Raw genomic sequence first — 26,568 nt, forward strand, 5'->3', positions numbered from 1 at the left:
CGCAAGGGTAGATCTTACGTGTTCTAAACCCACATCGTCATTGTCTTTGTTATCACCGTCATCCTCCTCGTCATCATCATCATTATCATTGCAGTAGGAGGAAACTTTGGGAGGTGGTGGACACGGGTATGTTCCTGATGGTGGAGGTGATATCACGGGCGTATACTTACGCACATCCTTGTCCAGTTGTGTACTTTAAGTGTGTACAGCTTTTTACGTGTTGATTACACCTCAGTAAAGCGATTACGAAAAACACACACATGAGCTTGTTTTTAGCCTCGGCTTAGCATGCCCCCGACTTGCAACAATGCTTTGGTTTGGAATTGTGGAAAGGGCTTGGCCTTTTGGCACATGGGAAATGGGAAATGGCATCCTAGCTCTACTACGAATCAGCGTGGCCTTGGGTAAGTAGTTCAACCTTTCTGGCTTCAGCTGCACTTGTCCCTAAAAAGATGAAGCTGTTGTTGGGATGAATAAATTAAGTAATTTATACACGGCGTATCCGACCTTAGACAGAGGGGTTTCGCAACCCGTAATCTCCCCGCCTTCCCCAGATGCGTCTGTTCAGATGATCTTTTAGTGCTGTTTTTTCCTCCTGAACGATTCAGTGACCAGGAGTTTGGTCTCTGACGGTTTCTCGCTCAGTCTTTCATGTAACAGGTCGCCCGCTCTGTTCCCTCTGCCTGGAGGGTTGATCTGTCTCTGCCCACTGCGGTTGTGCTTTGCTTTAACACACCTCTGCTCTCAAAAGGGAGGGTGCATCGCCTGTTTCCCCTCCCCCCTTATGTGTTCTCCCTACACGAGTTTGCCTCTTCCTTACAGTACTTAACCGCTATTATGACTTTACACGCATTTAGGTCACGCTTTCCATTAGTGCCTGCTTCTCAGTGTTAAGCTCCGTGAGGACAGAAACAAGATCCTTTCGTTGCCACGTCTGTATCCACAGTGCCTGACACACTGCTGGGATACAGTAGGTACTGAGTAATTTTTCTCTGCAACCTACAAATTCTGTGTTTCCTTTCTAACTTTTGTATTTATAGCCCAATCTTGTTGCTCTTCACCCCAGTTTGAGATCATTCTTGTCCGTTCTGTCTGCCCACCCCCCCTCCCCCAGTTTCCTTATGCGTCACCTCCAACCTTCTTCAGAGGGCTGACCTTGTCCTGGAGTTGCTGTGGTGGCTTGCAGAGCCAGAAGTGCCTCCCCGGTGGCCCTGTAGCCTGTGACTGATGGTCCCAGGCCTGTGAGCGCCCAGCTCTCTAACACTGAGGTATGATGTGCCCTCCGGAGCTTCCCGTGGGATCAGGCTGGGACCGTACGTGCCTGATGTCACCTTGCCTCCCGGTCCTGCTGGTTTTCCTCGGAGCACTCCTTAGTGAATCACCTGCGGATGAACCCTTATCTCAGGGTCTGTATCTGGAAAAGCCCAATGAAGACAAACGTATATCTGAAAGGGTAGAATCATGGGTAGAAACCTAGAAGTCGAGAGCTGGACCGAGTCCTAGATGTTAACCGGTGAGATTCCCATAATCCATCTCTTTGGACATCTTCTTAAACATGTGCCCTGGGCTGGGACTGTCATGGGCTACAGATGGGTAAGCTGAGGCCTAGAGAGGGGATGTGGACCACAGAGCACATGAGTGGTAGTGGCAGGACAAGAATCTGAGTCTCCTGGTTCCTGGGAAAAATACAGTCCTTGGCTCTGAGTTCTTCCTCCTCCTTTCGGAAACTCTGGTGGCTGTAGGTTGGGGGTGGGGCTCTCAAGATTCCTCCCCTCCCTCCCTCTCTCCAAAGGCAAGTCAGTGTCCGGGCCACATGGAGACATGGAAGAGGGGGGGTGTTGCCCATGGTCCCAACTCAGTGGCTGGAGCCTTGAGGGCTTCTCCGGCTGGCCGCTCGCTGCCTCCATGGGCTCTGGTAATGGCAGGAGTGGTTTTTCATCTTAGTTGAGTTGTGATTTCAGAGGTTTGAGTGTGGAGAGATGGATGTGACCGTAGGGGGCCTGGGGGCAGAGACGACAGTAGACTGTGTGCCTCTGGGTGGCTCGAATCCTCGGGAAGCCTAGGACTATACAGACCCCTCACCCTCCACCTTGGGCCTTGGGGAAAATCCCTCCTGCCTTAGACCAATTCCCTCCTGATGCTCTCGCCATCAGAAGATACTGGGATACAAGGTTAGGGTCGGGTTGGGGGCAAAGGCTTCATTCAGGCCACCTGGGTTGTCTCTACCTAGGCCAAAAGGAATATTCTTAGCTCCCAGTGGCTCAGCTCCGTCCAGGCTGTGAGGGACCGGGACTTTCCCACTGGGGGTTAGATCAAAAGCGCTGTGGTGTTAAGCCAAACGATTTGTTCTGGAGTGTCCCCTTTGCTGTTTCCTTCTCAAGTCTATGACAGTGATACAGAGCCGTTAGAGACTCTGAACCAAAGTCTTCTCATGCCATTGTGCCCAGCAGAAGAACAACCACTCACACGAACAAATCCCTTATATTCCAGTGACAGCTCTGACCTTCTTCTCTTGTAGAAATTCACTGGAATCTTCCTTTTGATCTCGACATTTTCTCAACAAAAGGATAGCCTTAGCTGTAGGGCAGGCGGTGGCTTCCCATGTGCATGTATTTTCAGGAACATCCTATCAAATATGCACCTCCAGCATCCCCTGCCTCTGTGCTGCATCACACAGCTGCTTCTTGGAAACAGTACGGTGGTCAGTCGTTTATGGTGGTTATCGCGTGGAGACGTCACCACAGTTCTCCAGCCCTGAGCTAACAGCGGAGGCATGTCATCTCCCACCACGGTGATTATCTCTCAGTGGTAGTAGCTGGTGGCCTGGCGAGGAAGGGCCTTGGCAGATGGAGGGGCTGGAGGGGCTGGAGGATGGGGGCCTCGGTAATCGAAATGACCGACGGTGAGTCATACGCACACGAGCAGAGTGGGAGCAGCTGTGGAGGGGGATAGGAAGAGGCCCATCCGTGGAGCATGTTCATAAACCCAGATCTGTTTCTGCAGAAATAAGGCAGCATGAGCCAGAACCACTCTGTACCTACATGGACAGGGACACATGTGAAGGGGAGACAGAGCCAGGGGTCTAGGAAAGGAGCAGGTTGGGGGGGGCGGTGAGCCTGGAGCACCTCTGTCTTTGTTCCTTGGCCGCCTTCTCTCCCTTTCACAGGTTCTCCTGCTCTTTTCTTCTTAATTATCTTTAAATGTTTCCCACTCTGGCCAGCTGCTGCCGGGGCCAAAGTGCTATTGTAGACTCAACTCGTTCTTGATTCCAAACTGCTTTAGATGTTTCTGGTTTTCAGTCTGGGTATGGTCAGCCAACTGTGGCTCACAGGCCAAAACTGGAGTGCCTCCTGTGTTGGTAAATAAAGTCTTATTGGAATACAGCCATGTTCATTTATCTATGTATTGTACATGGCTCCTCTCACTTGACACAGGCAAAGTTAAGCAGTCATAACGGAGACCGTATGGCTGCAGAGCCTAACATATTTGGCCTAAGGCACCTAATCTGGCCCTTCCCCTCCTTCCTCTGTCTCTCTTCTCCACCTCGTGGAGGGCTAAAGCCCTTTGGATTATCCCCGGGCCTAGGACCCAGCCACCCTGCCACTTACCCCAACCCAGGCTGGTGGGAGTAGACCCAAGAGGGAAACGGACCTGTTATTTTTCTAGCCAACAGCAAAGGGCTGGTCTTAGCCTGAAGCACTGAGAAAAGGTCCACATCTACATAGAAAGAGGAAAAGAGGACGCTGATCACTTTTTCCTGCCTGTTCTAGGAGTTTGAAGAAGATGTCATGTGACCTTTGTCATACATTTGTTGCCCTTCATCTGGACATTTCCTGTCCTTTCCCTCCCCGCTCTTCTCTTGTCCCCAATTCCTTTAATAGATATTTATTCAAAAAGAACACATTCTGATTTGCTGTTATGTTACAGGCACTGCTGTATCAGTCAGGAGGGGCTAAGCCAGGCTGCAGTAACAAACAACCCCCAGTTCTCAGTGGCTTGAAACAGCAAAGCCCTCTTGGTTGTTCACGCTACAGTAATCCAACCCGGCCTAGCAGAAGGTCCTGGTCGTCACAGTGACCCAGGTCTGTAGGTCAGTGGCACATCTTGAGCATTGTCCACGTCGGGGCCAGAGAGAGAGGGCTCAGCCCAGAAGCGACATACACCCATTTCTGCTGATAACTCAGAATTATCGGGCTCCTTTCCACCACAAGGAGATCGAAAATGTATTTCTGCCACGTGCCTAGAAAGGAAGGAGGACCAGATACTACTCAGTAGAATGAATGATCACCAAACACACGTGATACAGAGATAACTATGAACAAACCGCAGTCTGTGCCCTAGAGCAGAACCAAGTTTCGTATGTGACTTACTGAGTTTTTACTGCAAACACAACACTCTGTCGTTGTCATGACGTCTGATCTTCACACAGCCATGGGGAGTTTTCTTGCTTACAGGTGATAAAACTGAGCCCCAGCAAGACTAAATGACCTGACTAGAGTCACTCAGCTCATAGGTCTAGTAGGCATAATCTTGACTTCAGAGGGAGAGCTCTGTCCGTGATGGCACAAGGCTACTCAGTCTCACTGTCTATAGCTCTGGCTTTGGATTTCTGCCTGTGGTGTCCCAGCCACTGGCCGTGGAGGTGGTGCAGGGGGGGAAGATGCCCTTAGGAACTCACTGATCATGGTGGGTAATGATGAGAGAGCCGAATCCTGGCTCGACTCACCTAAATCATCCCATCTGGTAAATATCATTTTGTTCAATGTCGGATAAATCATCGTAATGCTTCACAAACATCCTTCATTAAATTCCAGTTTTAGAAACCACTTCCTTCCCTCTGTGAGAACTGTTCATGACTCCCAATTACCTTCAGGAATAAAATCTAAATGTCTTTGTTTGGGTTTTGAGGTCCTGCTCAGTGGGGCACTCCTCCTCCTCCCCTCCCCTCCTCCTTGTTCAGGGTGCTCTGTCTCTGTCCCAGCCTCCACCCCTCCATGTTTCTTAGATGCAGAAGTTCAGGGCAGAGAAGGTGCAAGGCAGGGCCGAGACATTAACGGTGGGATGGATGGAGAGAGAGAGAAACTGGGGGACCTCGTATGAGGAAGTGGAGTGTGTATTTCTTGACTGGGACAACAGGCAGTTGAAATGCTAAAGACAATGAAGAGAATTACAGGTGCAGGAGAGTGAGCTCATGAGGCTTGTTTTATCTTTGCCTTATTCCCATGTCCCAAGGAGGCAGGGACCCACCTTTGCTTCCCCTTCTCTCTTGTATACGTGCCTGGCACATAATTCATCATGCCCTACATCATCTTACCTAATTACCATCCACCCCCCACTCCCCCAGGGCAGGTATAACACCCCCAGTCTGCATATGAGAAAATAGTTTGGAAACTTAAAAAACCTTCTCCAAAGAAACCGAGTCAGAATGTGACCCCACCACTGTCTACTTCCAAAACCCAGACCCTCTCCCCTGTGCCATTGCTTCTCCCAGGACCATATGTTTCTTGTTGCTGATGCAAGGAATTTAGGTCAAATATGTGAATTTTTAGAGGCCAACTCCCTGGTTTGCATGTAACAGCAAAATTCCTAGAAGGCTTAAATTATGCATCACTGAAGCAGTTCCATTAGAAAGTTAAAATGTCAAACACACACCCACAGCTCAGCACATATGCACTCTAGCAGCCATTTCCTTGAAAATAGCATCTTGTTACAAAGGCATAATGTCGCAGACTGAATCCCCAGCCTACATATGCAAATTTAGGTGCATCTGAGGAAAGGAATGCAGTCTGGTCAGGACCAATGACCCCGTGAGGACTGAGGCACCCCTCCTTCCATAGCCACAGGCGTGTGGTGCCAGGGAAAGGGGCCTCATTCATCGGGGCAGCTCAGTAACGGGAAATATGGGCGTGCCCCCCGGATCGCTCTTCAGCGAGCCATTTCCTTCATCTCAGGATGGGGAGCAGCTTGGAGCTGGACTCATTTCCTCATGTGTTAAGTGGATGTAATAACTGCACCTACTGAGTTGGATGGTTGCTGAGATTAAATAAATACACGTGAGGCGCTCGGGGCAGTGAGCAAGCTCTCAGTGCATATCGGCTGTTTGTCGTCGTCGTCCTCGTCACCGTCGTCACCATCACAGTGCAGAAAGCTCACCGTGGGGCGAGCACCGACTCTGGAGTCAAATGCCCACTCTGTCGTTGATGAGCTGTGAGACCTTAGACAAGTTGTTCATGCTGTCTGGACCTCTGTTTCCTCCACCAATGCGCGTTGATCTAGGACTTTCTAAATGTCAGGTACGTTGCTAAGTGCTTTCGATATATTATCTGGCAGCTTCCAACAATACTACGCAATAGATAACAAACCGTGTCTCCTGGAGACCGAGGTCCAGAGGAGCTAAGCGCATTGTCCCGTGTCATCGTCAGTAAATGGCGGAGCCGGGTTCGAGCCCAGGTGTTTCTGTGTCCAAAACCCATACTCCTCACCACCACAGGGGAGCCCGTCCTACCCCAGAGGGTTCTTGAGAGCTCTAAACGGGATCGGAAATCGTCAAACACCTGTAACAGGTGTGGACTGTGGTGGCTGTTCAAACATAGTAGTGGAAGCACTTTTATCGTTATGGTTGTCAGCTGCTCCCCCTCCTCCTCTGCCCCCTCTTCCATGTCTTTCCCCTCCCTCCTCCTCCCCCTCCTCCCCCTCCCCCGCCCCATTCGTCTCCCCCCTCTCCCTCCTCCCCCCTCCCCCTCCCCCTCCCCCTCCCTCCCCCTCCTCCCCCTCCCTCCTCCTCCCCCTCCTCCCCTTCCCCCTCCCCATTCCTCTCCCCCCTCCCCCTCCTCCCCCTCCCCCTCCCCATTCCTCTCCCTCCTCCCCCTCTCCCTCCCCCTCCTCCCCCTTCCCCCTCCTCCCCCCTCCTCCTCCCCCTCCTCCCCCTCCCCCTCCCCCTCCCCATTCCTCTCCCTCCTCCCCCGCTCCCTCCCCCTTCCCCTTCCCTCCTCCTCCCCCTCCTCCCCCTCCCCCGCCCCATTCCTCTCCCTCCTCCCCCGCTCCCTCCCCCTTCCCCTTCCCTCCTCCTCCCCCTCCTCCCCCTCCCCCGCCCCATTCCTCTCCCTCCTCCCCCGCTCCCTCCCCCTTCCCCTTCCCTCCTCCTCCCCCTCCTCCCCCTCCCCTGCCCCATTCCTCTCCCTCCTCCCCCTCCCCCTCTCCCTCCACCTCCTCCCCCTTCCCCCTCCTCCCCCTCCCCCTCCCCCTTCCTCTCCCCCCTCTCCTTCCTCCCCCTCCCCCTCTCCCTCCCCCTCCTCCTCTGCCCCCTCCTCCATGTCTTTCCCCTCCCTCCTCCTCCCCTCCTCCCCCTCCCCCTCCTCCCCCTTTCCCCTCTTCCCCCTTCCCCCTTCTCCCCCTTTCTCCTCCTCCCCCTCCCCCTCCCCTTCCTCCCCCTCCCCTCCTCCTCCCTCTCCTCCTCCTCCCCCTCCTTCTCAGCATCATCAGGCTTTCTCTAGAATGCCCTTGACCCATCGTGTATACCTTGCCCCTCCTCGTGCGGCACAACCACCCAGGCCCTGTGTTCTCCAGTCCTCTTGCCCTTGTCTGTGCTGTTGTTCCCACTTCCCTGTCTTTTCCCGTTCCCACCTTAGCCAGATCACCTTTCATCCAGATCGCAAATACTTCCCTTCCACGGAAACCGTGTTTGTCCCGCCCTCTCCGCAAACTAAGCCTGAACTGTGGCCCATTTGCATCCTTCGTGTGTGTGCGTTATGAACTCCACTTGTGGGTTTACTGATTTGTCAGTCATGCCCTTACTAGACCTCAGGCTTCCCGAAGGCAGGGACCACCTGTCGAGTTCTCTGTCACGTCCCTAGCCCAGCAGGAGGTACCACAGGCATTCAACGGCAGTAGATGGGCATTTAATGCATTCTTATATCAGTTCCTCGGAACACTGTCGATCCACAGCGTGCAAAACCGTATTCTACCGAGAGGTGTGTGCCTGATCAAGTAAGCTTTAGAAGCACTTCTTATATTCCCATTCCCGAAGAGCCATGTGAATAGTGACATGCCAAAGGCTCTGACAAGTCCTGCAGTGAGAGAACCCACTTTGATATTCCAACCTAGGAAACTTAACTTGCCTATTAATCTCTTTTCCACAGATGCCCGTTACTCTGCAGACCTCTTCCTTGTATATGTTGTAAGAAATTAAGCAGATAAGGCTTTTCGGGTTCAGTGTTAATGGAGAAGGTTGGTAATTCTGGTGGAGAGAGAAAGAGAGGGCTTCCTTCATCTTCAGCTTTCTGGCAGTACAGCTGTACTGTGGAAAGATTCATATCAGCACCCATCAGAAGTGGCCTCATCAATAGTGGAATGACCCGAAGAATTACGTCCCCTTCAGTGATTTGAGGTCAAACCATGGGGGTCACTAGGAGGGAGGAGGGAGGAGCAGGGGACCTTGGGTCCCTGGCTTGTGGGGCTCAGTCATGGGAGGGAGACGGGGAGAGAGAGAGAGAGAGAGAGGGAGGGAGAGAGGGAGGGAGAGAGAGAGGGACAGCCGTGGTTCCCTGGAGGACATTGTCTCTTGGTTTGTTTTTTGGGAAGGAGATACTGCTCAATACACAGCATCTCCTACCTGCCTGGCTTCTCTTGTGTTAATTCGCTTCCTCTGCATAATGACCCCATGAGGTAGGCATCATCCCCTTCCAGGGAGAAATCAACAAAAACAAATGAACACACAATCTCTGTGTCACAGTTTAAAATGCAAAGTCTGCTGTTCGGAAAGTAAACAGACTTGCGTTTTCAACACTGAATCAGGCAAGCTCTCAAGTAACCGAATGGCGGGTCTCCCCGATTTTGTTTTTAGTTCCGCGAGTGGGGCTTTTAAAGTCCATTTTATAAACCGCCAGGTATTTGTTACCTGCCACGTTCCTTCCCCGTTCCTCACGACCTTGGGGGTTAATGTTACTACTCCCTTTTACCAGTGTGGAAACTGAAATTGAGAAGGTCATGATCATTCAACCTCCGTGCAACAAACCATCGCTTGGCTCCTACTGGTTGTCAGGAGCTGTCATAGAATATGCCCTGGGTGGAGCTTCTTTAAAGATATTACCTGCCGGGGGCGCCTGGGTGGCTCAGTCGGATGAGCTTCTGACTCTTGATTTCAGCTCAGGTCGTGATCTCCGGGTTCCTGAGTTCGAGCCCTGCGTTGGGCCCTGTCCTGACAACTGGGAGCCTGAGCCTGCTTCGGATTCTGTGTCTCCCTCTGTCTGCCTTTTCTCTCTCTCTGTCTCTGTCTCTCTCCCTCTCTCTCAAAAACATTAAAAAACTTTTTTTTTAGAAAAAGATATTACCTGCTGGTCTTTGTTGTGCATACACGGGTATCAGGCACTCTTTTGATATGACTGACTGTGTCCCTCCAGAATTCGTATGTTCAGACCTAATCCCCAGCACGATGGTGTTTGGAGGTGGGGCCTCTGGGAGGGAATTTGGTCATGAGGGTGGGGCCCTTGTGAGTGGGATTCGTGCCCTTATAAAAAGAGGCCCCAGTGAGCTCCCTCGCCCCTTCCTGCACCTGAGGACCCAGTGAGAAGGTGGCTGTCTATGAACCAGAAAGCAGACGTCGCCCAGACCCGGAGTCTGTCGGCAGCTCGATTTGGACTTCAGCCTCCAGAAGTGAGACAAGTAAACGTTTCTTGCTGAAGCCCCCTGGGCCGGGGTGTTTTGTTATCACAGCTCAAAGAAGTGGTGTTTTATATATAGGTCATCATTTTTAATCCTCACAATCCGTAGGCACGCACATGGGATTCGTGTTGACGTGTAGCAGATGGAGAGACTGAGGCATGAGATTCAGAAAAACTTGCCCGAGCAGACACAGCTACGGGGTGGCAGACCAGGATCCAGGCCTAGGGGTTCAGGGTCATGTGCCCAAGGAACGCTCAGCGGTGACGCCTCTCAAAACGAACGTTCCTTCTCTACATCCGGTGGCCTTGCCGTCAGCCTAATAAAGAGCTCTTAGGACGTGGTTCACGATTCTCTGCTCTGCAGGGGTGATGTGTAGATGGCACGAAGGGTGCAAAAGATGCGGGTGAGCCCCAGCCCCTTCCCCGTGGCCCCTCTGAAGAAGCCACACAGTGGCTGCTTAATCAGTTAACTGGCATCTCCCCAAGTCAGAACGCCCTTCCTGTGATTTAATCCCAACTTTACAATTTTGTTATCTTAGCAAAGGCCACTAGGCAATTTCTCCCACATTTGTCATCGTCCCTTAAAACACGATATAATTGGAAGTTGCTGTGCGGGGCTGAGGGTAGGGTGACATTTTATGCACATTCAATTTGGGCATAAATGTCATATTTGCACTAGACCGGGGCTGCTGGTTGTAAGGAGGAAATGTTCACGAGTGATGAGCAGACCCACCAGAGATTTTGGTGAACGACAGGAAAGCAGCTTTTGGTGACCCGGGCAGAGAGACGTGAATTATTGCAGGCAGAAGGTTCGCCCTGGCTCTCTTACAAGCAAATGCTTCCTCTCTCTGCCCTTTCTTATTCTGTATCTACAAAGTATTTTCTATCGCCCTGCTCTGACAGATCAAACCAGAGCAGTATTCATTCATGCCTTCCCTATACATAATCCGTATATTATAAATGTATAGATGTGATTTAAAAGCTATTGTGAGTTAGCGCCTCTGTCTTCAGATGCTTCATATCCGTGATTTTGTTTGGTTTTGATTTCCGTCCAGAGCTCATCCTGGATGTTGCTCCCCTCCCCCCCGCCCCTCCCCCATCCAATGCCCCAGCAAAGCCTCTTGCCTCTGACAGGTTATTACTCCCGCACCTGTGTCACAAAGCCACCCTCACACCTGTCCTGGGTTGTGGCGAAAGCCGACTGGTGATCTTTGGGCTTCCACGATTGCCCCTGCTGTCTCTTCTCCGTAGAACCACCAGGATGAACTTCAGAAAGAAAGCTAAAGCCGGTCATGCCATCCCTCCTTGTTCAAAACCATCCAGACTAAAACCCAGATTCCTTTCTGTTGGGGTTTGAGTCTAATAAATAGTACCACTGCCTCTCTTTTCCTGCCCTGGCTTAGAACCAATTGAGAAATGAAGCCAGAAGTGAGACTGATGAGATCCGACCATCATGTTTATTGCTGATCAAGAGGTCGTTGTTGAAGAGCATAGCTGGCGTCTGCTCAGTGATGGACTTCTAAAACACCCCCAGCTCCGCTTTCTCTCTGCTCCTGGAAGCCTGCCTCATTAAAATCACAGGGCCGCCTTGTCAGGAAAGCCTTCTCTGTCTTGTTTCTGACTGTAACCCTCCCATCTATGTTCATCCCATTTGCTCATTAAAATTTTTTTTCTTAATGTTTATTTTTGAGAGAGAGACAGAGTATGAGTAGGGGGGGGGGGCAGAGAGAGAGAGAGAGAGGGAGGGAGACACAGAAACTGAAACAGGCTCCAGGCTCTGAGCTCTCAGCACAGAGCCCGACGTGGGCTCGAACTCGGGAACGGCGAGATCATGACCTTGAGCCGAAGTCGGACACTTAAGCGACTGAGCCACCCAGGCGCCCCCCGCCATATGCTCGTTTCTAACAAGATCGTCTATTTCCTTATTGATGGATGGGGAAGGGGTCATATATGTTGAATATCTTCTTAACGTGTAGCTAGTTTTTACATGTGATGGTGACTTTTGAAAAGTTGATTTTAGGTTTAATGGAATTAAATTGCCAATCTCTTTCCTTTTTAAAGTTAGCATACTTTATGTCTGCTTTGACAAATCTTTCCCAATCACAGGGTCATAATGAGATCTCCTTATATTTTCTTCTGGAACTTTGAAGGTTGGCTTTTCACATTAGATACTTCAAGCTAAGAGGTTTCTGTGTATGGTGTGAGGTACTGATTTCGGATATGCTGGTATTTAGATCCAGTGACATTTGGTTCCTTATAGAGAACCTATTATACAGCGTTGTTTATTATAGTCCCACATGGAAAGAATGTCTGTCTTTCCCCCAGTGACCTGTAGTCCCTTTGTCCAACCCTTATCTCAGTCACATTGTATGAATTATTATAATCTGATAATAATGCAAGAAGATTAAGAAGAAATTACATCTTTCATGAGCCCACAGATAATGGCTGTCTGTATCACAGGGGTTTTTAGCATTTCTTTTTGGTCTTTTGCTTATGCATTTTTCATACGTTCAGGAGAGACTGTGTGTGTGTGTGTGTGTGTGTGTATTTGAATTTTCATTTCTTTCTTCACATTTGAATTTTGCTTTTTCCTTATGTTTTGCCGCATATTGGCAAATGCTCCAAATTTATGTTTTTATTATGAGAACGATGTGAAGGAAGGTTAAAATTTTAAGGGGAAGCCAGAGAGTATTTTCAAGTCGAGAGACTCCACATCTCGAAAGGCCTCATTACATAGTACTTTTCTTGTTGGTTCATGAACTGTAACAATGCACAGAAGGGCTTGGTTCATCCATTGAGAAGCTTGACACTGAGGCATATGGGGTAACAGATGTACTCAGGTCTCAACATCTTTCAGATCCTTTCGGTGGAAGCAAGCCATTCGTTGTATGGGACCATCACTGAACTATTTATTTCAGAAGCAACCAATGACACAAGAAGATGCTGAAGCCTCTTCAGCAGGGGGGTCAAGAACTCTGGAGAAGCAGTGTCTCAGCTGAGTTCTGAGTCAGCAGGGAGCCATCCCGGAAGCTTCAGGGGCAATGGTGTGAACTGTGATTTCTAATTAGGGAGTTGATGTGTTGGTTGTTATTGGGGGGGGGGCAGTTTAAAGGTATTAGTCATGTCAGTCCGATTCTACATCTTTCTCTAATTTGACTGCGGGGCTTCCAACATCATTTCGTCTCCAAACGATTAGCTATTAAGTCCGCTCCAAATAGGAGACGAAGTGTAAACTCAGAGAACCCCTCATGTGGGAGCGCACTCCTTTCGGCGTGTGGGGTTTCTGGAAGAGGCAACTTCTCTCCTTCAAGTCTCCTGAACACAGGGCTTCCTTGTTCTGTCGGGTAGTTTCCTTCTTGGATTTAATCGGGGTTTTTATTTATGGCCGTTTATAAAATCTTCATCGCCTGGTTTCTCCCGGGGTAGGTTGGGCCAGCGTTGGTGTTTTTGTGATCTCCATTCAACCGTAGATGTTTTAACCCAAACGACTCCAAGCTTCGTGACATTTCTTTAAAAACCTTCAGAACATCACTGTGGCGTCCCTGAGAGTCTCCAGGGTCTTAGAGATGCTAGGAACTCAGAAAGTAGCTTCTCTTACCTAACTCAGGAATCTCCTCTCCAGCGCTCAAGCCGACATTTCCTGAGTGCTAATTCCAAGCCAGAAAAGACCCCTGCACAATTAAGGGCCTGTTGTGCCCCGGTCACTTCCTCAGGGGCGTTCTGTCATGAAACTTTCCTCACTATGAGAAATTCCCTCCTGGCCCTTATCCGAAATCAGCAAAGACTATCCACGTACTGGTTCTAGTCTGGCCTTTTGTGGTTGCACAGGTGGGAGTCTCACTTCCTGGATTGTGAGCACCTGTCGTGTTACAGACCCACTTCTCCAACTTCATGTGATTCAGAGCCTCCTGGAGGATTTGTTGAAGACTGCTGGCTCTCACCTCAGAGCCATAAGTCTGGGCGGGACCAGAGAAGTTTCATTCCTAACACATCTCCAGGAGATGCTAATGCCACTGGTCTGGGGACCACCCTTGGAGAACTTCTCTTAAAGACAAAGCATCCCTTTCTCTAGGTGCTAGGCATCTCGTTAGCTGCCAGGGACGAGCAATAAACAGCACAGGTAGAGCTCTTACACTCATGGAGCTTATGGTCCAGTGGGACTTACTGGAAATATGAACAGTAAGGCGAGGTGTGTGTTATGACAGAGAAAGGTTCAGAAACTCTGGGAATATAAAGTGGGGGACTTTACCTAATGTAAGGATCAGAGTCAGGGAGGCCTCCTTGCAGAAGTCAGTTTTGAGCTGTGACCTAAAAAAGAAGTTGGGACTTGTAAAACTGAAGAAAGAGGTTGGGGCAGGAGAAAGAGGGGTTCTCTGGAGAGAGCACAGCGTGGGGGAAGATGGGCAGTGAGATGTGTAGACAGCCAGGGCCGTGGACACGGAGAAAGGAAGGGGAGGGCTACAGGAGTTGGAGATGCTTTCTGCACTAGTTCACGGGGCTGTTTTTATTCCAAGGGAAATAGGAAGCCATTAAAAATGCCATGGGGTTTTAAACCAGGTGGAGTGGGTGTGATTTTGTTTTCATTTATACAGTCAAGTCTTATTTGGAACTCTTTTCCAGTAGCTAATGTAGGTTCACGGAGAAGCTTAGATGCTCTTTGTGCATTGAGAGTAATCCAGAAATATTAGTTCTCCAAAGGTGGTGGATGCATGCATATGTGTGCGTGTGTGTGTGTGTGTGTGTGTGCGCGTGTGTGTGTGCATGCGTGCACGTATGTGTGTGGGTGTTGAACACTGCAGCTTTTTAGGACATCTCTATGTATGTGTGTGCCAATGACACGGTAAATAAATACGTACAACAAACCCGGCTTACGTAGTAGTGGGAACTGCTAATGCTCAGGTTGCTTGAGGCTGATTGTGTTGTTCCATTAATAACACCATGGCACTGGTGCCCTTAAGCGGTCACTAATTCAAATTATAGGAGACATGGTTTTGCATTCTTTCAGATTTAAAGGCAAGATGATGATTGTAGTGTAACTCACAGCTCATAACAATATTGCTGACCTACAAAACCAAAATATTTTTTATTCTCTTACTGGGAGGTCATTCTGCATTTTATGAGAAGGAAAGGGTGAGGAACATGAAGGTCATGGGGCGTGGGGAAGGAAGCATTTAAGAAGGTGGCACTGACCACAGATTTTGCAACTGAAGCGATATGGGGATGCCAGTCCCTTTCTACCTCATTAGTGTGTTTTGAAAAGCAACAAAATTTCGAAAGGGGATGTGCAAATGTGTTTAGGGCATTGGTTAACATATGGCTTTAATTACAGGATTTGGCCCTTGTACTTAATGGGGAGTTTCTTAGGGTAGGCCAGAAATCACAGGCATACCATGTGGCATCTGAAATATGGTTTTAATAATTTGGAGAAAATAAGATCTCATCAACATTTGGGCTCGCCTCTCTTTTTTTTTTTATGAAATTTATTGTCAAATTGGTTTCCATATAACACCCAGTGCTCATCCCAACAGGTGCCCTCCTCAGTGCCCATCACCCACTTTCCCCTCCCTCCCACCCCCCATCAACCGTCAGTTTATCCTCAGTGTTTAAGAGTCTCTTATGGTTTGGCTCCCTCCCTCTCTTCACTTTTTTTTTTCTTTCCCCTCCCACTAAGTCATACAGAGAAAGACAGATACCATATGTTTTCACTCTTATGTGGATCCTGGGCTTGTCTCTTAATGTCACTGTCCGGACTTGGAGAGAGCATTTGCTGTAACTTCTAAATAGAGAGGAAGAGTGACCTGAGAGCTGTTCCTTCAGGTAGGGAAGGTGGAAGGAGCTAGAGTGTCCGTGTCAGTTAGCCTTAGATTTGAAAATTAGTCTACTGAGCCACAGCCTTTGCTTTGAAAAGCAAGGAAAGTGCTACCAAACTCACAAGATTTTAAGACATAATGAAATTTGTATATCTGGGAAGGTCTGGGCTCTTCTGAAGATCCTTCTTAAATGGAAATTTTTATTATTATTATTATTATTGTTACTGTATTTTGTTGTTATCTTTTCCCCTGTGATGTATCAGTGGGTCAAGTGCCTTGTCAGCAACCTTTCAGGGCTCTGTAACCTGCTTAAATCTATATGACTGTTCTTTTTTGATTACTTTAATTCCAGTTAACAGACAGTGTTGTATTGGTTTCAGATGTACAGTATAGTGATTCAGCATCACCCGGTGCTCATCACAACAAGTGTACTCCTTAATCACCATCACCTATTTCACCCATCCCCCCACCTCCCTCCCCTCTGGTGACCATCTGTTCTCTATAGTTCAGTGTCTGTTTCTCAGCTTGTCTCTCTCTCTCTGTATTTTTTCCTTTAACTTATATGACTTCTTTAACACGTAGCTCTGGAAGTTACACAGGGACATTTAGGCTGCATTCTGTTAGTTAACATAAGCCAATGGACCAGCCCGGACTCAAGGAAGAGGAAACGTATCACACCTCTTGATGGGAGCAGTGACAAAGTTGTGTCCATCTTTAATTCACCACGCTTATTTGTATTTTTAAAAGATTGCTCTGGCTGCTGTGTGGAAGACAGATAGGGATGCCAAAGCAAGCAGTCTGTCTAGGAGGCTTTAGGGAGAGATGATTATGTCTTGGATTAGGTGTGTAATAAATAAGTTGAGAGGACATACATTTGAATGTAGAATCAGATAATGGATTCGGTCTCTAGGTTAAGAACTACAAAGGCCAGTCTATGGGATGTGAGGGATTCCTAATAATTGAGAATCCCAAAGAGAAGATAGGATTAACCCCAGAACTCTCGATATTCAGAAAGCATTAGAGCTGAAATGCTCCCTGGGAACTGAAGAGTCCAGAGTCCTGAAGCACTCCCTCCATTGTTCATCCATTAGTGGCCTCGGTCTTTGTGCCAGGTACTGTGATCAGCACTGGGAGTACAGACACCCATAGACAAAGATCCTACTAGAAAGAATTACAGGCCAATATCCCTGATGAACACGGATGCAAAAATTCTCAACAAATTATCAGCAAATCGAATCCAACAGTACATTAAAAGAATTATTCACCACAATCAAGTGGGATTTATGCCTGGGCTGTAGGAGTGGTTCAATATTTGCAAATCAATCAATGTGATACACCATATTAATAAAAGAAAGGATAAGAACCATATGATCCTGTCAATAGATGCAGAAAAAGCTGTATTTGACGACATATAGCATCCATTCTTTTTTTTTTTTTAATGTTTGTGTATTTATTTTGGGAGAGAGAAATAGAGGGAAAGAGAGCACAGCAGAGGAAGGGCAGAGAGAGAGGGAGAGAATACCAAGCAGGCTCCGCACTGTCAGCACAGAGCTCAGTGCAGGGCTTGACCCCATGAACTGTGAGATCATGACCTGAGTCAAAATCAAGAGTTGGACGACTGAGCCACCCAGGTGCACCTAGCATCTGTTTTTGATAAAAACCCTCAACAAAGTAGGTATAGATGGAACACACCTCACCATCATAAAGGCCATATACCAAAGACCCACAGCTAATATCATCCTCAATGGGGAAAACCTGAGAGCTTTTCCTTTGAGGTTAGAAACAGGACAGGGATATCCACTCTCACCATTGCTATTTAACATAGTACCGGAAGTCTTAGCCTTGGCAGTCAGACAACAAAAAGACATAAAAGGCATCCAAATCAGCAGGGAAGAAGTCAAACTTTCACTATTCGCAGATGACATAATACTATATATCCAAAACCCAAAAGACTCCACCAGAAGATTGCTAGAACTAATACATGAATTAGCAAAGTTGCAGGCTATAAAATCAACGTATACAAATATGTTGCATTTCTATACACCAATAACGAAACAGCAGAAATAGAAATCAAGGAATTGATCCCATTCACAATTACATCAAAAACAGTAAGATACCTAGGAATAAACCTAACCAAAGAGAGAAAAGATCTTCACTCTGAAAACTGTAGAACACTTATGAAAGGAATTGAAGAGGACAGAGAGAAATGATAAAACATTCCATGCTCACGGATTGGAAGAAGAAACATTGTTAAAATGTCTATACTACTCAAAGCAATCAGCACATTTAGCACAATCTCTATCAAAATAGCACCAGAATTTTTCAAGGAGCTAGAATGAGCAATCCTAACGTTTGTACGGAACCACAAAGACCCCAAATGGCCAAAGCAATCCCAAAAAGAAAAGCTGCAGACATCATAATTCCAGACTTCAAGCTGTATTAGAAAGCTGTAGTCCTCAAGACAGTATGGTACTGGCACAAAAACAGACACATAGATCAGTGGAACAGAACAGAAAACCCAGAAATGAACCCACAACTAAGCAGCCAACTAATCTTTGACAAAGCATGAAAGAATATCCAATGGAGAAAAGGCAGTCTCTTCAAAAGATGGTGTTGGGAAAACTGGATGGGAACATGCAGAAGAATGTTGAAAGTGGCCCACTTTCTTATACCATACACAAAAATAAATTAAAAAAAAAGATGAAAGACCTGAATGTAAGATAGGCAACCATCAAATACTAGAGGAGAGAACAGGCAGCAACCTCTTTGACCTCATCTGGAGCAACTTCTTACTAGACATGTCTCTTGAGGCAAGAGAAACAAAAGCAAAAATGAAGTATCGGGACCTCATCAAGGTAAAAAACTTCTGCACAGCAAAGGAAACAGTCAACAAAACTAAAAGGCAACCTACAGAATCAGAGAAGACATTTGCAAATGACACATCTGTCAGTATCCAAAATCTATAAAGAGCTTATCAAACTCAGCATCCTAAAAAAAAAAGCAATTCAGTTAAGAAATGGGCAGAAGGTTCGAATAGACATTTTTCCAAAGAAGACTTCCAGATGGCTAACACACATATGAAAAAGATGCTCAACATCACTCATCATCAGGGAAACACAAATCAAAACAACAATGAGATACCCCATCACACCTGTCGGAATGGCTAAAATTAACAACACAAGAAACAACAGAGGGTGGTGAGGATGTGCAGAAAGGGAAACCCTCTTAACGCTGCCGGTGGGAATGCAAACCGGTGCAGCCACGCCGGAAAACAGTATGGAGGTTCCTTAAGTCAAAAGTGGAACTACTCTACCACCCAGCAATTGCACCACTGGTTCTTCACCCAAAGAATATGAAAATACAGATTCGAAGGGGTGCATGCACACTGATGTTTATAGCAGCATAATCGACAATAACCAAACTATGAAAAGAGTCCAAATATCCATTGACTGATGAGTGTGTAAAGAAGATGTGGTATATAAATGCAATGGAATATTACCCAGCCATCAAAAAAAGTGAAATCTTAACCATTTACGACGACGTGGATGGAGCTACAGTGCGTTATCATGCTAAGCGAAATAAGTCAGTCAGGGAAAGACAAAGATCATATGATTTCACTCCTGTGTGCAATTTAAGAAACCAAACAGATAAACATATGGTAAGGGGAAAAAAAGAGAAGAGTGGGAAATAAACCATAAGAGACTCTTAATGTTAGAGAACACACTGAGGGGTGTTGGAGGGGCTGTGGGTGAGGGGATGGGCTAAATGGGCAAGGGGCATTAAGGAGGGCACTTGTGATGAGCACTGGGTGTTGTATGTAAGTGGAGAATCACTGAATTCTACTCCTGAAACCTATATTGCACTGCATGTTAACTAGAATTTAAATAAAAATTTGAAAAACAATATGATAAAGACTCATAGGACATGGTTCCAGCTCTCAGTAAGTTCACGGTTCTTATGTGATGATTCACAGATATGCAAGAAATCCCAGGACGGTGTGATGAGTGATCAGATAGAAGGTACAGGAAGGGGACACCTAGGTCACCCTGCTGAGGCCAGATTGGGCTTTCTGGTGAAGATCTCTGAGCCGAATACTGAACTTCTTACATTTTGTTACCTTAAAATCCTTTAATCTGTCTTGAAATTTAAGTGGCCCTCATAAGTATGCATGATTTTGTAACATAACACATTGGTAATTTGGAAACCTGCCACTGGTTTATTTAGAATCGCCGTGTGTTGGCACACTCCATTATATAATATTTAAAAATCACGTTTATTAGTTTCACTACTAAACTCATCAGCAGCATCTTTAACTATTGGAAAGCTGTCAAACATGTGACGGACGCAAGTCTCTCAAAAGTCTAATTTTCACTTGAGAACTCAAGTTTTATCATCAGCAACAAATACAGTCAGACATTTTTTTCCCCTGCAATGACAGTTACCTCATTCATCCCCAGTCTTGTAAGTCAGTCAGTTTCCAAAGTAAAGGCGGTGTCCCTTGAAAAAAGAGTCTAGTTCAGCTTGCGATTGAGTTGCAGAAGTGTTCTGTTTTGTTTTTCTGGGAAGAAATGCATTACACATACTTCCCGTTTGTCACACAGGATATTCAGAAGATGTATCAAAGATACTTTAGTGAGGTTAATATTTTTTCCCTGCTTCATCAGTGCGTTCTTAAGTGAAATTGGCTTTTATTTGTGAGTGCATGGCAGTGAGAAACAATGAGAACGGCTACAGTTTGGTGTCGCTTTGATTTGTGCCAAAGTGCCATCGGTTCTACACATCATTACATTCGCACGGTCGGTGAGAGTATGTCCCAGGATTCAAAAGTGTTCCAGGGCTTACGATATTTCAGGACCACTGTTGCGAGGTCTTTACATCAAAGACGTTCTTGGATGATTAGTTGGTGCTGATACCAGAGGAATAGAAACAAAGCTGTTTAAGTCCAGCCGTGTCTATCGATCTCAGCCGTTTGTAAGACAAAAGTACAGTCCTACAGTTGGTTGGTTGACTCCCGTCTTCATGTTTGCAACTAAATATTTAATTCAAAGGGTTGCTGTGTTGTTGGAAACTGGAAATGCTGCCTTTTCAGCCAGCAGGTGTTCAGTAATGTCAATGGCCTGAGGCTCCGTTAGCCTCTGAACCCTCGTCTGTGTTTCCCCAGCCAATGAGATATGTTAACATATCCCGTAACATGCCTCCGTGGCTTCTTGATTTTAAGGTTTGGAGAACTTTAATAAACAGCCTTTTGGCTTTTGCGGAACTTTAACATAATTAGTTTAAAATAATTAGTTCTTTCTTTCAACTCTGAATGAGTGGTCTGTAATGATTCCATAGTTTGGCACCACAGTACTGTTCTCAAAATACTGTATTCCATCAAACACAATAAGATGCATGATCGATATCTATGAACTTGAGGGAGTGAAAGCAGTTTTTTTTTGTTTGTTTTTTAATTTTTTTTTTAACATTTATTTATTACGGAGAGACAGAGAGACACAGAGCGTGAGCAGGGGAGGGGCAGAGAGAGGGGGAGACACGGAATCCGAAGCAGGCTCCAGGCTCCCAGCTCTCAGCACAGAGCCCAACGCGGGACTCGAACTCAGAAACTGCGTGACCATGACCCGAGCCGAAGTCGGTCGCCTGAGCCACCCAGGCGCCCCACTTTTGTTTGTTTTTATTCTTGCCTCATTCCTTTCCAGTAGATTTTTTTCTTCCATGAGTCAGAGCTCTCTGAAATGACAGTTTCGTCTTTTTTGGTGTCTTTAGACCTAGATGATTCAGCTAGGGGTTGAGAAGATGAGTAGCCTAAACTTTTTAAAGCTAATTATTTATCCTTAAACATAAGAAAAATACACAGCTGACCCTTGTACAACACAGGTGTGAACTTGTGTGGGTCCACTTACACGTCGAGTTTTTACAGCACAGGACTATAAATGTATTTCCTGTTCTTTATGATTCTCTTAACATTTTCTTGCTGTATTGTAGGAATACAGTATGTAATACATATAACATGCAAAATATATGTTGATCAACGTTTATGTCATTTTTTGAGGGGGGAGGGGCAAAGAGGGAGAGAAGGGGGGAACTGTTTTTCTTGTTTTTTTCTTTTTTTCTAAATTTAAATTCAAGTTAGGGGCGCCTGGGTGGCTCAGTCAGTTGAGCGTCTGACTTGGGCTCAGGTCATGATCTCACGGTCTATGGGTTCGAACCCCACGTCGGGTTCTGTGCTGACAGCTCAGAGCCTGGAGCCTGCTTTGGATTCTGTGGCTCCCTCTCTCTCTGCCCCTCCCCTGCTCATGCTCTGTCTCTCTCTCTGTCAAAAATAATTACATATTAAAAAAAATTCAAGTTAGTTAACACATAGTGTAATCATGATTTTGGGAATAGAATGTAGTGACTCATCACTTACATGTGACACCCAGTTCTCATCCCCAAAAGTGCCCTCCTTAATGTCCATCACCCACTTAGCACATCACCTCACCCAGCTCCCCTCTAATAACCCTCAGTTTGTTCTCTGTATTTAAGAGTCTCCTATGGTTTGCCTCCCTCTCTGTTTTTATCTTACGTTATTTTTCCTTCCCTTCCCCTATGTTCATCTGTTTTGTATGTTAAATTCCATGAGTGAGGTCATAGGATATTTGTCTTTCTCTGACTTATTTTGCTTAGCATAATACACTCTAATTCCATGCACATTGTTGCAAATGGCAAGATATCTTTTTTTTTGATCGCTGGGTAGTATTCCATTGTATATATAAACTACGTCTTCTTTATCCATTCATCAGTCGATGAACATTTGGGCTCTTTCCATACTTTGGCTACTGTCGATAGTGCTGTGTCAACACTGGGGTGCCTGTGCCCCTTGGAATCAGCATTTTTGTATCCTTTGGATAACTACGGAGTAGTGCAATTGCTGGCTCATAGGGTAGTTCTGTTTTTAATTTTTTGAGGAAACTCCACACTGTTTTCCAGAGTGGACATACCAGTTTGCACTCCCATGAGAGAGACAATCCCAAGCAGGCTCTATGCCCAGCACAGAGCCTGATTCAGGGCTCAGTCTCCCAACCATGAGCTCATGAGCTGAGCTGAAATCGAGTTGGAGACTTAACCAGCTGAGCCACTCAGGTGCCCCTCAATTGTTTATGTTATCAGTAAGGCTTCAAGTCAACAGGAAGCTGTTAGTAGTTAAGTTTTGGGAGTATCAAAAGTTACACAAAGGGGCGCCTGGGTGGCTCAGTCGGTTGAGCGTCCCAACTTCGGCTCAGGTCACGATCTCGCGGTCACGATCTCACGGTCCGTGAGTTCGAGCCCCGCATCAGGCTCTGGGCTGATGGCTCAGAGCCTGGAGCCTGCTTCCGATTCTGTGTCTCCCTCTCTCTCTGCCCCTCCCCCGTTCATGCTCTGTCTCTCTCTGTCTCAAAAATAAATAAATGTTAAAAAAAAAAAATTAAAAAAAAAAAAGTTACACATGGATTTTTAAGTGCATGGGGGCTGGTACTCTAACCTCTGCCTGTTCAAGGGTCAACTCTGTTGTAAATTCATGTTCCTTTATTTTAGAGCAAAATATTACAAAGTTACAAAATAATAGTTATAGATAAGGTTTAGAATTTTATATTTTTTATTTTCTAGAAACTACGTAGAAATCATTTTCTAAATACTATTCCAAAACAGGACAACAATGTATAGTGGTTTTTTTAATGTTTATTTTTGAGAGAGAGGGATAGACAGAGCACAAGTGGGGAAGGGGCAGAGAGAGAGAGAGAGAGGGAGGGAGGAAGACTCAATCCTAAGCAGGCTTCAGGCTGTGAGCTGTCAGCACAGAGCCTGATGTGGGGCTTTAACTCACGAACCATGAGCTCATGACCTGAGCCAAAGTCAGATGCTTACCCGACTGAGCCATCCAGGCGCCCCCAACAAAGTACAGTTTTTATATTTCTAAATATAAGGAAAAGTTCAGGATTTCAAATGAACAATTTATTGGATGATAATGAGTTGCAGATTACCCAAAAATGGCTAATAAGAACATGGTAGAAATTTTAAAAACAAACTGAGACCATCTCTGAAAAGGAACATATTTCTACGTCAAACCTATTGCCTTAGAAAACTCTAGAAAACATGAGAATATTCAAGCACACATTCATTTTGATTTGGCATCACTGCATGTCATAGAGCCTCTGGAAAACCACCATATGCTCATGAGAGTACACTTCACCATACGCTCATTAAAATTTTAATATTATGAAAATAGTTTTGACCTGAACAGACCCTGAAAGGATTTTGGAGGACCACAGTTTGAGAACGGCTGGTGCAGAGCTTAGAGAGCTTGTTTGGGATAGCGATACGGGATTTAAGAAGCGTCTGTGGGAATGCAAGCTGGTGCAGCCACTCTGGAAAACAGTATGGAGGTTCCTCAAAAAAGTAAAAACAGAACTACCCTACGACCCAGCAATCGCACTGCTAGGCATTTATCCACGGGATACAGGTGTGCTGTTTCGGAGGGACACGTGCACCCCCATGTTTATAGCAGCACTATCAACAATAGCCAAAGTATGGAAAGAATCCAAATGTCCATCGATGGATGAATGGAGAAGGAAGATGTGGCATATATACACAATGGAGTATTACTCGGCAATCAAAAAGGATGAAATCTTGCCATTTGCAACTACGTGGATGGAACTGGAGGGTATTATGCTAAGTGAAATTAGTTAGAGAAAGAGAAATATCTTATGACTTCACTCATATGAAGACTTTAAGACACAAACAGATGAACATAAGGGAAGGGAAACAAAAATAATATAAAAATAGGGAGAGGGACAAAACACAAGAGACTCCTAAATATGGAGAACAAACTGAGGGTTACTGAAGCGAGTGTGGGAGGGGGAATGGGTTAAGTGGGTAAGGGGCACTAAGGAATCTACTCTTGAAATCATTGTTGCACTATGTGCTAACTAATTTGGATGTAAATTTTAAAAAATAAAAAATAAAATTAAAAAAATAATAAAAAAAGAAACTCAAAAGCAAAAATAAAAAAAAAATAACTGTAGTCCAATAAAGAAAAGAAAAATAAGCATCTGTATGCACGTACATATGTAAAACACTGAGAGCAGGTTCAGGCACAAAGCACTCAAGAAACATTAGCTGCTGTTATTTCAAAGGATAGATTAATCCACAGAAAATTTTCCATAAGATTACTTGACAATAAAGAAAGTACTCAGAATGGAACCTTCCGGATGCTCAGTGTTTAAGGAATTGATTAACTAGAAGATTCTGGAATGGCAGAGGTAGAGGACACTAGGAAAGAGTGTTTGGCTGTCACAGGGATGGGTGGAAAACTGCCAACCGACACATCTAGAGTCCATGGAAAAGGGTATAAAAACTTGTGGAGACAGAGAAAAAAGTAAAAGGTAATCAAGCAAGCCTGCTGACGTAGGCACGATTTCCCAGACCCTCCAGAGTTCCCTGTGGGGTGTGCAACAATGAACATACTTGCCAGAGTGAGGACCCGCCACCCATGAAACTCTCTCTCTCGCAAGGGTTTTATGCCCGTCTTTCGTACCCCTCATCGCACCTGCCGTCACTGGTTTCATTTGTGCCTTTCCGAGCTCCGAGAAGTGAAAAGCTCATAAATGACTTCTGCTGTGCTCGAGCTGCCTTGCCCCCCGCACAGGAGACACTCGGTAAATATTGATCGATCAGAGGAATGGGTGGTTGTGACCTTAGAAAGACTAGTCCTTGATGGAATGCCCATGGGTGGAAAGGAGAAGCCGGATTAGAAAGCGCTGAAGACTGATGGTCAGGGAAGAAGCAGAGGAAACAAGTGTCCACCAATCTTTAAAGAATCGTGACTGGGAATAAGAAGAGGGAGAGAAATCAATAGTCTTATGAAGATGCAGGGACAAGAGAGGATTTTTTAAGAGGGGAGGGACCGGTAGAATTCTATCTTGAGACAAACGAGCTGAGAGAGAGAGAGAAAGAACAAAGATACAAGGTAGAAGGAGTCCTTTAATAAGGGTGGTAAGAATTCATTCATTCATTCACTCCTCAGATATTAACTGAGCGCCTGCTATGTGACAGGTCTTGTGCTGATTGCTTGAGAGTGCGTGGTAAAGGATGGGAATGTGTCCCTGTCACGCGTGGATGTGGAGGTGAGGTAGACTTAGTGCCATCATTTAGTAGTGGGCATCTTGGGGCCAGAAGCTCAGCCTTTGTAAACATCAGGTTCCTCCTGTATGAAGTGGGTACTTCACTGCCTGCTGTGTGAGGTTGTTTTGCAGGCTGCTGTCTATGGCGCCTGACATCCAGCCGGTGCGGGGCGGCCTAGCCTGGTGGTCACGAGCCTGTTCTCTGGAACCGTAGTACCTGATTTTGAATCCCAGCTCTGCCTTTTTTGTTTCCCCTTGGAAAGGGAATGATGACAGTGTGTCTCGTCTTAGTGTTCACGGTAGCGTGTGGCAGGTGCTTAGAACGGCGGTAGGTATGGAGATAGCACTCTATAAGTAGCTGACCTTTTTCTCGTGCCTTCCTCTCTCCTCTTAGAGGTTTTACCATAACACTGTCCAGTGCCCTTCTGGACCATCTGAAGGGTGGCCACAGTTTTTGAGTATTAGTGTAGAAAAAGAACATTGTCCTCCTTTTTTTTTTAACGTTTATTTATTTTTGAGAGAGACAGAGACAGAGCATGAGCAGAGGACGGGCAGAGAGAGGGGGAGACACAGAATCCGAAGCGGGCTCCAGGCTCCGAGCTGTCAGCACAGAGCCCGACGCGGGGCTCGAACTCAAGACTGTGAGATTGTGACCTGAGCTGAAGTGGGACGCTCTACTGACTGAGCCACCCAGGCGCCTCTGTCCTCCTTCTTTAGATTATTCATCGTAGACTCCATGTCAAACAACTGAGCAGATTTATCTGACGTCTTGTCCCTACGACGAGGATTAAAGACGCATGGAAGGTGATACCTTCGCCAGATAGGTCAGAGATTTGCCCACACTTGGCATCATTATCTTATAAAGCCAACTTATAACACAACATGTTATTTTTACTGGATATAGTATTTGTCATTGTGGAGGAGAGTCTGTGAAGAACAGTCTGCTCCCATCTAAGTTTTCCT

The 26,568-nt window shown here is 46.3% G+C and overlaps 1 protein-coding gene across 14 annotated transcripts in view; it reads left to right on the plus strand.

Moving 5' to 3' along the window:
* Positions 1-26,568, plus strand: part of STK32B (serine/threonine kinase 32B) — a 400,190-nt gene that overhangs the window by 144,036 nt on the left and 229,586 nt on the right. The gene's annotated exons all lie outside the window — the stretch shown is intronic.

Source organism: Panthera tigris, chromosome B1 (genome assembly GCF_018350195.1).
Source record: "Panthera tigris isolate Pti1 chromosome B1, P.tigris_Pti1_mat1.1, whole genome shotgun sequence".
Classification (NCBI taxonomy): domain Eukaryota; kingdom Metazoa; phylum Chordata; class Mammalia; order Carnivora; family Felidae; genus Panthera; species Panthera tigris.